This window comes from Camellia sinensis, chromosome 14 (genome assembly GCF_055761805.1).
Source record: "Camellia sinensis isolate YWXY chromosome 14, ASM5576180v1, whole genome shotgun sequence".
Classification (NCBI taxonomy): domain Eukaryota; kingdom Viridiplantae; phylum Streptophyta; class Magnoliopsida; order Ericales; family Theaceae; genus Camellia; species Camellia sinensis.
In genome coordinates, this window is record NC_138974.1 from 43,153,483 (window position 1) to 43,162,410 (window position 8,928).

An 8,928-nucleotide genomic window follows, 5' to 3' on the forward strand; every position below is an offset into this window, starting at 1 on the left:
AAATTTTTATGATGTGTATTGAAAAAGACATTTGTAATTATATAGATAATACAAAAGGCATTTGTAATTTTTGTTGAGCCCTTTTATAAATTTTTGTTGTAGTTTTTTTACTAATTTTTTTCACATTTTAAAATGCAAAATTAGTAATTAAAAACAATGGCTCAGATGTACTTTCACAAATATTTTCAAGGGTCTAAAATTCAATGGTCCATATATCTTTACCTATCAACTCTTACCAACCCACCACTGTGAAAGAAGCTTACAATCGAAGGAGAGGAAGTGAATCACCATCGAAGGCAGAACAAAGCTCCAAAAAGCTCTTCGCATTCCTGAAGGAAGAACAAAGCTCTTCGCATTCCTTTCATTTTTTCTCCACCATTACCGGGTAAGGCACTCTTACCTCCTCACTTTCTTTTTTTGTTGTTCCATTCATTTTTTTTACCCCTATTCTTTTTTCCTCTCAGTTCATAGCTCTGTTTTTTTACCTCTGTTTCCGGACATGGGTTCATAGCTCTTTTTTTTTTTTTTGGGTCAGTTCATAGCTCTGTTTTTTTTTTTTTTTTCTTCTTCTCTTTTTCAATTCATAGCTTTGGGTTTCATATCCTAGACATGCATCATGTTAAAAAAGTGGTATTCGGATGAAGTAGACTATAAAGAAGTGAAGTAATGCATCATGCTCTGGGTTTTTTTTTTTTTTTTCTCTTTTTCAATTCAGAGCTAATGTTAACATTAAGAATCTGAAGCCAAAAAAAAAAAAATTATGTGTTGTGTTTTGTTCTTAATGGGTTGAGGTTGCAAAAAAAACTCTGAGTTAATGTTAACATTAATTGGGTTGAGGTACCCTTTAATAATCAATGGAATTTTAACACCCACTTTTCTCTCTTTATCAAATGGAGGTTAAGGAAAAATGGGTTTCATGTTTCAAATGAGGGTTAAGGAAAATTGGGTTATTTGTTAGCAATCATTTTTATTTCATCTTAATGTGTTGAGCTTCCAAAAAAAACTCTGAGTTAATGCTAACATTAATTGGGTTGAGGTATCCTTTAATAATCAATGGAATTTTAACACCCACTTTTCTCTCTTTATCAAATGAAGGTTAAGGAAAAATAGGTTTCGTGTTTCAAATGAGGGTTAAGAAAAATTGGGTTTGATATTAACAATCATTTTTATTTCATCTTAATGGGTTGAGCTTCCAAAAAAAACTCTGAGTTAATGTTGACATTAATTAGGTTGTTGTTATATAGATTTTTGTTTCATCTTGGTCAGATGGGTTGAGGCTCTCTTTAATCATCAATGGTCATATTTTTACTCACCAAATATAAAAATAGATTTGTATACATTTTTTGTGATGAGTGTTTTATCCCTTGCAATTCTTTATTAGTTCCTCACTTTATTTATTGAATTGCAGTGGGTTAATAAATGTTTTGGATTAATGAATGGACTCTTTCATATTTCTTTAATGCTTTGGAATTTTCATGTTTGGTCTTCGAATTTTCAATAATTATATTAAACATTAAGCTTTTAATATTTGGTTTAGAAATAAGTCTAATATAGTGTGTATAGTTATGTATCTTGGTATATAACTGTTAATTTGATGACCCTTATTTTTTTTTGCTTTTAGTGAATTGTTTTTAATTTGGTTTTTTAATTGAACTGCTATTTTAAAATGTTTAGGCTTCTCTCTCTTTGAAAAGAGTCCAGTTTATTTTTCTGTTTCAATTTTATTTATGGAATTTTTCAAAAAAAAAAAAAGACTTTTTAGATGTTTATCAGGACTTTTGAAAAAACTTAAACTTATTTTAAAAATTTGTTTTAATAACTTTTTAATGATTTTTATGAGAGTATTACTCATTGGAGTAAATAAGCTACTGTGTAGTATACTTTTTTGAAAAAGGCATTTGCAATTATACAGATAATACAAAAGGTATTTGTAATTTTCCAGTTACAGTGTGGTGAGCCCTTTTATAAATTTTTATCGTAGTTTTTTACTTATTTTTCATTTTCACATTTTAAAACGCAAATTTATTAATTAAATTTCTGTAATTAAGTTTTGCTAAAATTTTATTCATTAGTATAATTTATATTTTTTTTTATAATTTACTTAGTTGTTAGTAGGAAAAATGGGCAATACAATCCATAAGAATTAACCTTTGTCAGTGCAAAGTTGCTATATAGAATCAACCACAAAATCATGTATTGCTATAGTTCTACATTTTGGTCAATAGAGAAAAATTATGAAGAATTCTATGAGAGTATTTAATTTTTCTTCTATCCTTTTTAACGTATATTGAAGACATAAAAAAATTATAATTTTACTTCTATCCTGTAGTAGGTGAATTTCTCCTTCTGTGATATTCATGCACAAACGAACTTCTTAAACTAGGTTGTTAACTAAAATATGTTAGGAGGTTGTTAATTTTGTAGCGATTAATTTTTTTTTATGGCAATTATTAAACCTCATTTTGCCTTCATATAGTTATCTTTGTCAAATTTACATAACCCGGCACTTTCAGGTTGAGACACCATTGACCTTCAACCGCTAATTATGGACAACATTACTATTTTTGGTCACGTAAGTTGTTTTCTTTTTTATTTATTTGAAAAAAAAAACATTTTTCTTATAAGCAAAAGTCAATTTTCTTTTCTTTTCATAATTTTTTTTATCTAATTCCTTATAACAAAATTCTCTTTTCTTATAATTTACAGATGGATGGAGACCTACGTCGAACTGTAATACTGATTCCTTTTACTCATTTTCTTACATGTATATTTTTTTTATTTTTTTACCTCTAATTCTTTTGTATTTTTAGGTCCAATTTCTTCAAGAAAGAAATGTTGATGTTGTTATCCGTGATAAGCGTGCCCTTAATGTCATCCGTGTTCGAGAGGTAGGCCCAATTTAATTATATAGATTTTTTTTCATTCAAAACACCGTATACACCGTATATTCTTGTTTATATATTTTTTAAAAACTTTCTACATATATATATATATATTTTTTTCTTTATTCTTTAAATTTATTTTTACTTTTTGTAGGCAAAAGAAAAGGAAATTGCCAAGGCATTGTTGAAGAAAAACGAAAAGACCACCGTTTCGGGCAAGGGAAAGGAAAATGCATGTTCAGTAGTATGGCTCTTCAACATTTCCATTTAAAGTTATTTTTTTGAAATATTTATTTTGGACCATGAACCTTGATTATTTATTTATTTTTAAATGTAAAATTGACATACTACTTGCATAGTGACATATACTGTTCTTATAGTGAACATTTTCATATAAATTTGTGAAATGTTTTTTTTGAAGCATGCTAAAATATCATTTGTACAAAAAAACATTATATTTGTTTTAAATTATTATTATTCTTTTTTGGCGTTTTGTTATTGACATGAACATCTACAAGAGAATAAAAAAGGAATAGAACAAAAAAAAGGAATGAGGGGAGGAGGGATACAAAATGAAAAAGTTTTCAATTTTTTTACAAATGAAGAGTAAAGTATAAAACAATAGATGATAAAATTTAGGCATCTTATGAAATTAATCTTCATGTTTTAGGCACATAACAATAATGTTATATTGAAAGCTGCATTGGCTCAACGTGCACGGCGAGAACGCGAAAGAAATGATAAGGCAAGCTCTTCATATCAATTGGGACAACGTTCGCGACGTGAACGAGAGAGATCGAGAGAATTGATTCCACCAAGCACAACTAATACTCCACCGACTCAGAAAGGAGTAATGTTTACACATCTGCCTTCGCCAAGCACATCTTTAGCTTCACAAAGGAATTGGTAAAACATTGTATTTAATTCTACAAATACATATTCTTATTGCTAAGATTTTATTTTATAAATTTTATTTTGTACACAACAAATATTTGTAGGCCTACTCATGCAAGCCCATTGCTCCATGAGACTAGGAATATCGGTGTTGTTATTCGTGATGAGTGCAATCTTAATATTATCCACAATTCTAAGGTAAGTATAAATATCAAGTTCAACATATTCTTTTTTCGTAATCTTAATATATTCTATAAATACATGTTCTTTTTCGTATTATGTAGGCAAAGGAAAAGGAAAAGGCCAAGGCAATGTCTAAAGGAAAAGAAAATGCAACTTCTTTTGACAAAGGAAAGGAAAACGAATGTCCAATGGTATATATTCAACATCTTTAAAAAAATATTTATCGAGTAAAACAAAGCCAATCATATTGTTTAAGTGAACATTGATCATGTATATTTTTAAAAATGTAAACTGTGTTGTCAATTTTTTTTGTGTGCTCTTTGTTTTCTGTATACTCAAACAAAGTATTTTTAGCTCTCTTTAACATTTCCTAAAACATAATTGTAACCTTTATCAACTCCAAGAAAAACTTTATAACATCTAAGCAAAGGAACAGAGGAACATAGGCATAGAAAATATTTTTAATTTTCTTAAAATCATCATGAGGCAAGAAGAAAGAGAAAACAATAATTAAAAAATAAATTGTTATATCACAAGGCATGAAGAGGGAAGCAAAATGGAAAAGGAAGTAGGACAAAGAAAATGTAAAAATATTCTTAAAATTATCACAAGGCAGGAAGAAAAAGACATAAAATAGTTGTAGACACCCTATTTTTGACCGACCTTAAGACTCAGACGTCACCGATTAAGCGCTCGGTGATGTTGCATATTGTGCTCGTTCAGAAGTTTCAGAGTCTCGGCTGCGAGCCTTGCCTCCGGACTTCCGGATTCTTTTGTACCTTGCCTTGGTTCGCAAACCAGACTCGGTTTTCTCTGTTTCTTTTCCTGAAGGGAGGGAGAGGTCCCGTAGACCATCTCTCAGTGGTCGTAGGCTACATTTCGTGGTCGTAGGCCATTTTGCCCGTTTCGGAGCCCGGTTTCCGGTTTTCAGAGCCGTCAGGCCGTGTGCCTCGGTTCGGGACCGCCTAACCACTTCCATTTGCTCCAGTTTTTGGCATGCATATTATTTGCTCCCTTTTGAGGGACACTGTGGTCCGAGAGACCAACTTCGTGGTCGGACACCACTTCCGGTGCCTAACAGCCCACTTTCGGGGCCCCGAACTGCATGTTTTGGCTCCCGAACCTTCATTTTGCATTTTTGGGCCCGAACTTGAGATAGTCATATTTTGAGCTCCTTTTCATGTTTGATTAAGGACCTCTTGATGTTTGACATCTCCATCTATCACTTGCTTCTTTAACGCTCTTTTAGGCCTATTTTTGCGCGGTATTTTAGGCTTAATTGTGAGCTGTTTCGGACTTGGTCATAAACTACAAAGTGTCTTGTTTTAAGCCCCTCTTCAACTTTGTTGAAGGGCTCTCGGCCATTTGAGTCCAGCAGCTACCACTTGCCTTTATATCTCACTTTTTGGCCTTTTTGGAGGGAAACTTGGATTGTTTTCCCTCCATTTTTTCCCTCCATTTCCCCCCCCCCCTTTTTCCACCCCTTTTGCCTATATATACAGCACCCCAGGTCTGTATTAAGGGTTAGAAATTTTTGTTTAGAGCTCCTATATTATATATCTCTCTCTCTCTCTATATTCCAACCATCAAAACTCCAAGTCCCCTACACCATTTCTTCACCATTCCTTCACCACCACCTAGCACCACCACCACCACTCTATACCAGCAGTTTGGAGGTCATTTCCAGAGGCAAGGAGCATCTTTTTCTCAAGCCAAGAGGTTGCTAAAGACTAGTCTTCAAGGGTGAGTCTCGTTTTTCCCTTTTTTGCTCTTTTCTTGGTCTATATCTTAGCCCTTCTTGCTTATACATTTGAGCTCCGACCAAAACTGAAAGTGGCCATATTTTGAGCTTATTTTCATCTTTCATTAAGGGTCTTACCCTATTTGGGACCTCCATGTATCACTTACCATTATACCCCTCTTTGGTCCTCATTTTTGCATGTTTTTTTAGCTTATCTTGCTTCTGTTTTTCGGCCATGATCAGAACTGAAAGTGGCCATATTTTGACCCCCTTGTCATGTTTCATTAAGGGTCCTTGGCTGTTTGATGAATATTTTGCATACTTCATGTTATACCCCTTTGTTGGCCTATATCTTGCGTTGCATTTTGAGCATGTTTGTATATTGATTTGGGGCTTGCCATCTACTGTAAATGTTCATATTTTTAGCCCCTTTTTAGTGTTGTAGAAGAGTTTTTTTTTGTTTGGGCTTTGCATCTACCACTTGCTTCTTTGTCCATTTTTCGGTCCAATTCTTGCATAAGAGCTTAGCCATACCTATGTTTGTTTTGGAGGTTTTTATAGTTCTGTAAAACATCATATTTTTTGACCCTCTTCAATATTGTAGAAGGCCCCTAACCTGTTTGGGGTCAGCAGCTGTGAGTTGCTTCTTTGTCTCATATTTAGGGCCATTTTTGCATGCTAGTTTTGCCTTATTTATGTTTGCTGTTTGGCCATGCTTTGAACTGTAAAAATGCTTATCTTGGGTCTGCCTTGCTTCTGTCTTTTCATTCCATGTACCAATTATGCATGCTTTGTATAGCTGTAGTTCATTCTATGTACCTAATTTTGCATTTCGGGAGAGATTCCATGCATCGGGTGTACTTTCGCCTCATTTCGAGGCTGTTTTCCCCCACATTTCAGTGCTGAAATTCCATTAGCATGTTTGCATATCATTTTCCATGCTATTGCATTGCAATGCCATTGCCTCGGTTTGCGTGCCCGTATGCACGCATTTCGAGGCACTTCATTTTCATCCATCGGCCTCTTATGTGAGTGTGACTGAGGCTCTCTCATGTTGGTATAAGCCCATGTCATATTTCCATGTCATATTGCATTGCATATGTCATTGCATCGGTTTTACGTACCCGTGTGCACGTATTTCGAGGCGTCTCATTTTCATAGCATTGTGCATGCTAGGTTGTATCTTAGTTGCATTCATACACGTCATGCATATTGCATCGTGTTCGGGATAGGAGTTACCCCGGACACGGGAAACGAGGTGCATTTCATACTCTGAGTGACGGAACGTGCCTCAATTCCCCAGTCACCGACACTCCGGATCATCCATGATGGAGTTAGGTCTTGTTGTGTTTTCATGTGCATTCATCCCATATTAAATTGTGCAATTCGACTCCTCGGCCATCATGCCTCGATATGCGTGATTGGTGGCACGAGGATCGAGGCATGCATATATTTGTGAAAATACATTGTTATGCCCCTTTCCTGCTCTCTGTTGCAGCAAAATGAAGAATCAGTAACTTTTCAGAGTTTGGCACGCTTTCCAAGAATAACTGCTAAACAGAGGCTAATTGGGGCATCCCGATGGATTTCCGCGCAAGGCAGCCCAGACATGCATCATTCATCAGAAGGAAGGCAGTCCCTAGCTTGCATGCCAGTTTTACAGTTTTCTTAGTTAATTTGTTAATTAATTAGGAATTTGTATATTATTCGGACTGTAATATTTGGACTGTAATATTCTTTTATTCGGGACTGTATATTTATTCGGACCCTCTGCGCGAGGGCATAACTGTAATAAGTGTGCGTGAGTGTGATGTATGTCTTCCAACCCCACATCTTTCTTCCCTTTTATTTACCAGCTTACGATGGTTAGATTAGGGCATGTTTCAATTAGCATACAGTATGATAGCATGTTTGCATTCATTCATCTGTTTTGCATGCACCGGGCTCGGCGCATCATACTAACTGCATTGTATTTCAATTTCAAAGTTGAATACGTGTTAGCTGTAGCATTCCATATGCCATGTTTAAAATAGCCGAGCCTGCTATAGTTGCATTTTTGCATGTGTTGCATTAGGCATTTCTGTATACTTAGGATTCATGCATGATTTCTAATGAGTTTCTATTTTGACTTGGAGTACTCGGTGAGTTTTATGCTTTAGCATCCTTGCATGCGTGTGAGTGACTGCTATGAATAGCATGCTTACCATGAGGCTAATTGCTTATGTGATATAACTGCCTGAATGCCTGTGGGTGAAGGTTGGGTTACTTGGATTGGAATAAATCATCAACTGTTTGTTTTAAGCCCACTAGATAGTGGCAAAACCATCTTTTCTAAGCCCACCTGCGGGTGGCAAAATCTGCATTTTAAGCCTACTTGCGAGTAACAAACCATCTTTCAAATAAACAAGCATGAAATGTTTTGTTCCAATTCGGGCGACCCAGTCTATACTTATATGCTGTGTGCATCACATAGTAACCTAGGCTAATAACCGGAATAAGGACACACAAAGTTTTCAAAAATAGATATCATGGTTAGTAGAGGCCGATCTTTGATCGGGCGAGCGGGGGTGCTCACGAAGTGACCTTCCCCAATCGTACCCAAGTTCCCGAGCAGAGGCAACTTTGGTGATGACGGACACGTGGCCTTTGGCACCGAGTCAGGGTTTCCTAAATTTCCCATTAAAAAAACATTTAGGTGGCGACTCTGTATCTGGCAAAGCAGTCCATGTTTGGCACTTCTTTCAAAAACTGTTTTCTCAAAACGATTTGCCGGATTTGGACTCTTTGGTTCAGACTTAGAACCGTGACAAATTTGAGAGTCCTGAGCTGTAGTGACCCCAAAATGAACAGAACGGGACTCACCCTCCCGGGGCGTTCGGGGACGTCTACAATAGTATACGATAATATTTGTATTTTAGGTATCAATGACATAATATTCACATTTTAGGCACACAATAAGAATGTTATATCAAAAGCTACATTGGCCCAACGTGCACGGCGAGAACGGGAGAAATCAAGAGAATGTATTCAACCGAGGCAAACTTCTTTAATACCGTGTCGTCGTAGTCGTGCTTGCTTGGAACTAGGAACAAAGGCAATTGAGGACACTCAGTCGGCGCAAAAACGAACAATGGTTGCACATCCTTCCACATGTTCGTTCTCAATGCCAAGCACATCTTTAGCTCCACAAAGGAATTGGTAAAAGACTGTGTTTAATTCTTCAAATAC

General features: G+C 35.4%; 1 long non-coding RNA gene across 1 annotated transcript; it reads left to right on the plus strand.

Annotated features, from left to right (window-relative positions):
• The first annotated feature begins 261 nt into the window (after nt 1-261).
• LOC145807897 (uncharacterized) lies at nt 262-3,228 on the plus strand. The gene is made up of 5 exons (XR_014351287.1): nt 262-385; nt 2,514-2,572; nt 2,707-2,730; nt 2,811-2,888; nt 3,037-3,228. It is a non-coding gene; the product is annotated as an uncharacterized LOC145807897 (long non-coding RNA).
• The last annotated feature ends 5,700 nt before the right edge of the window (nt 3,229-8,928 follow it).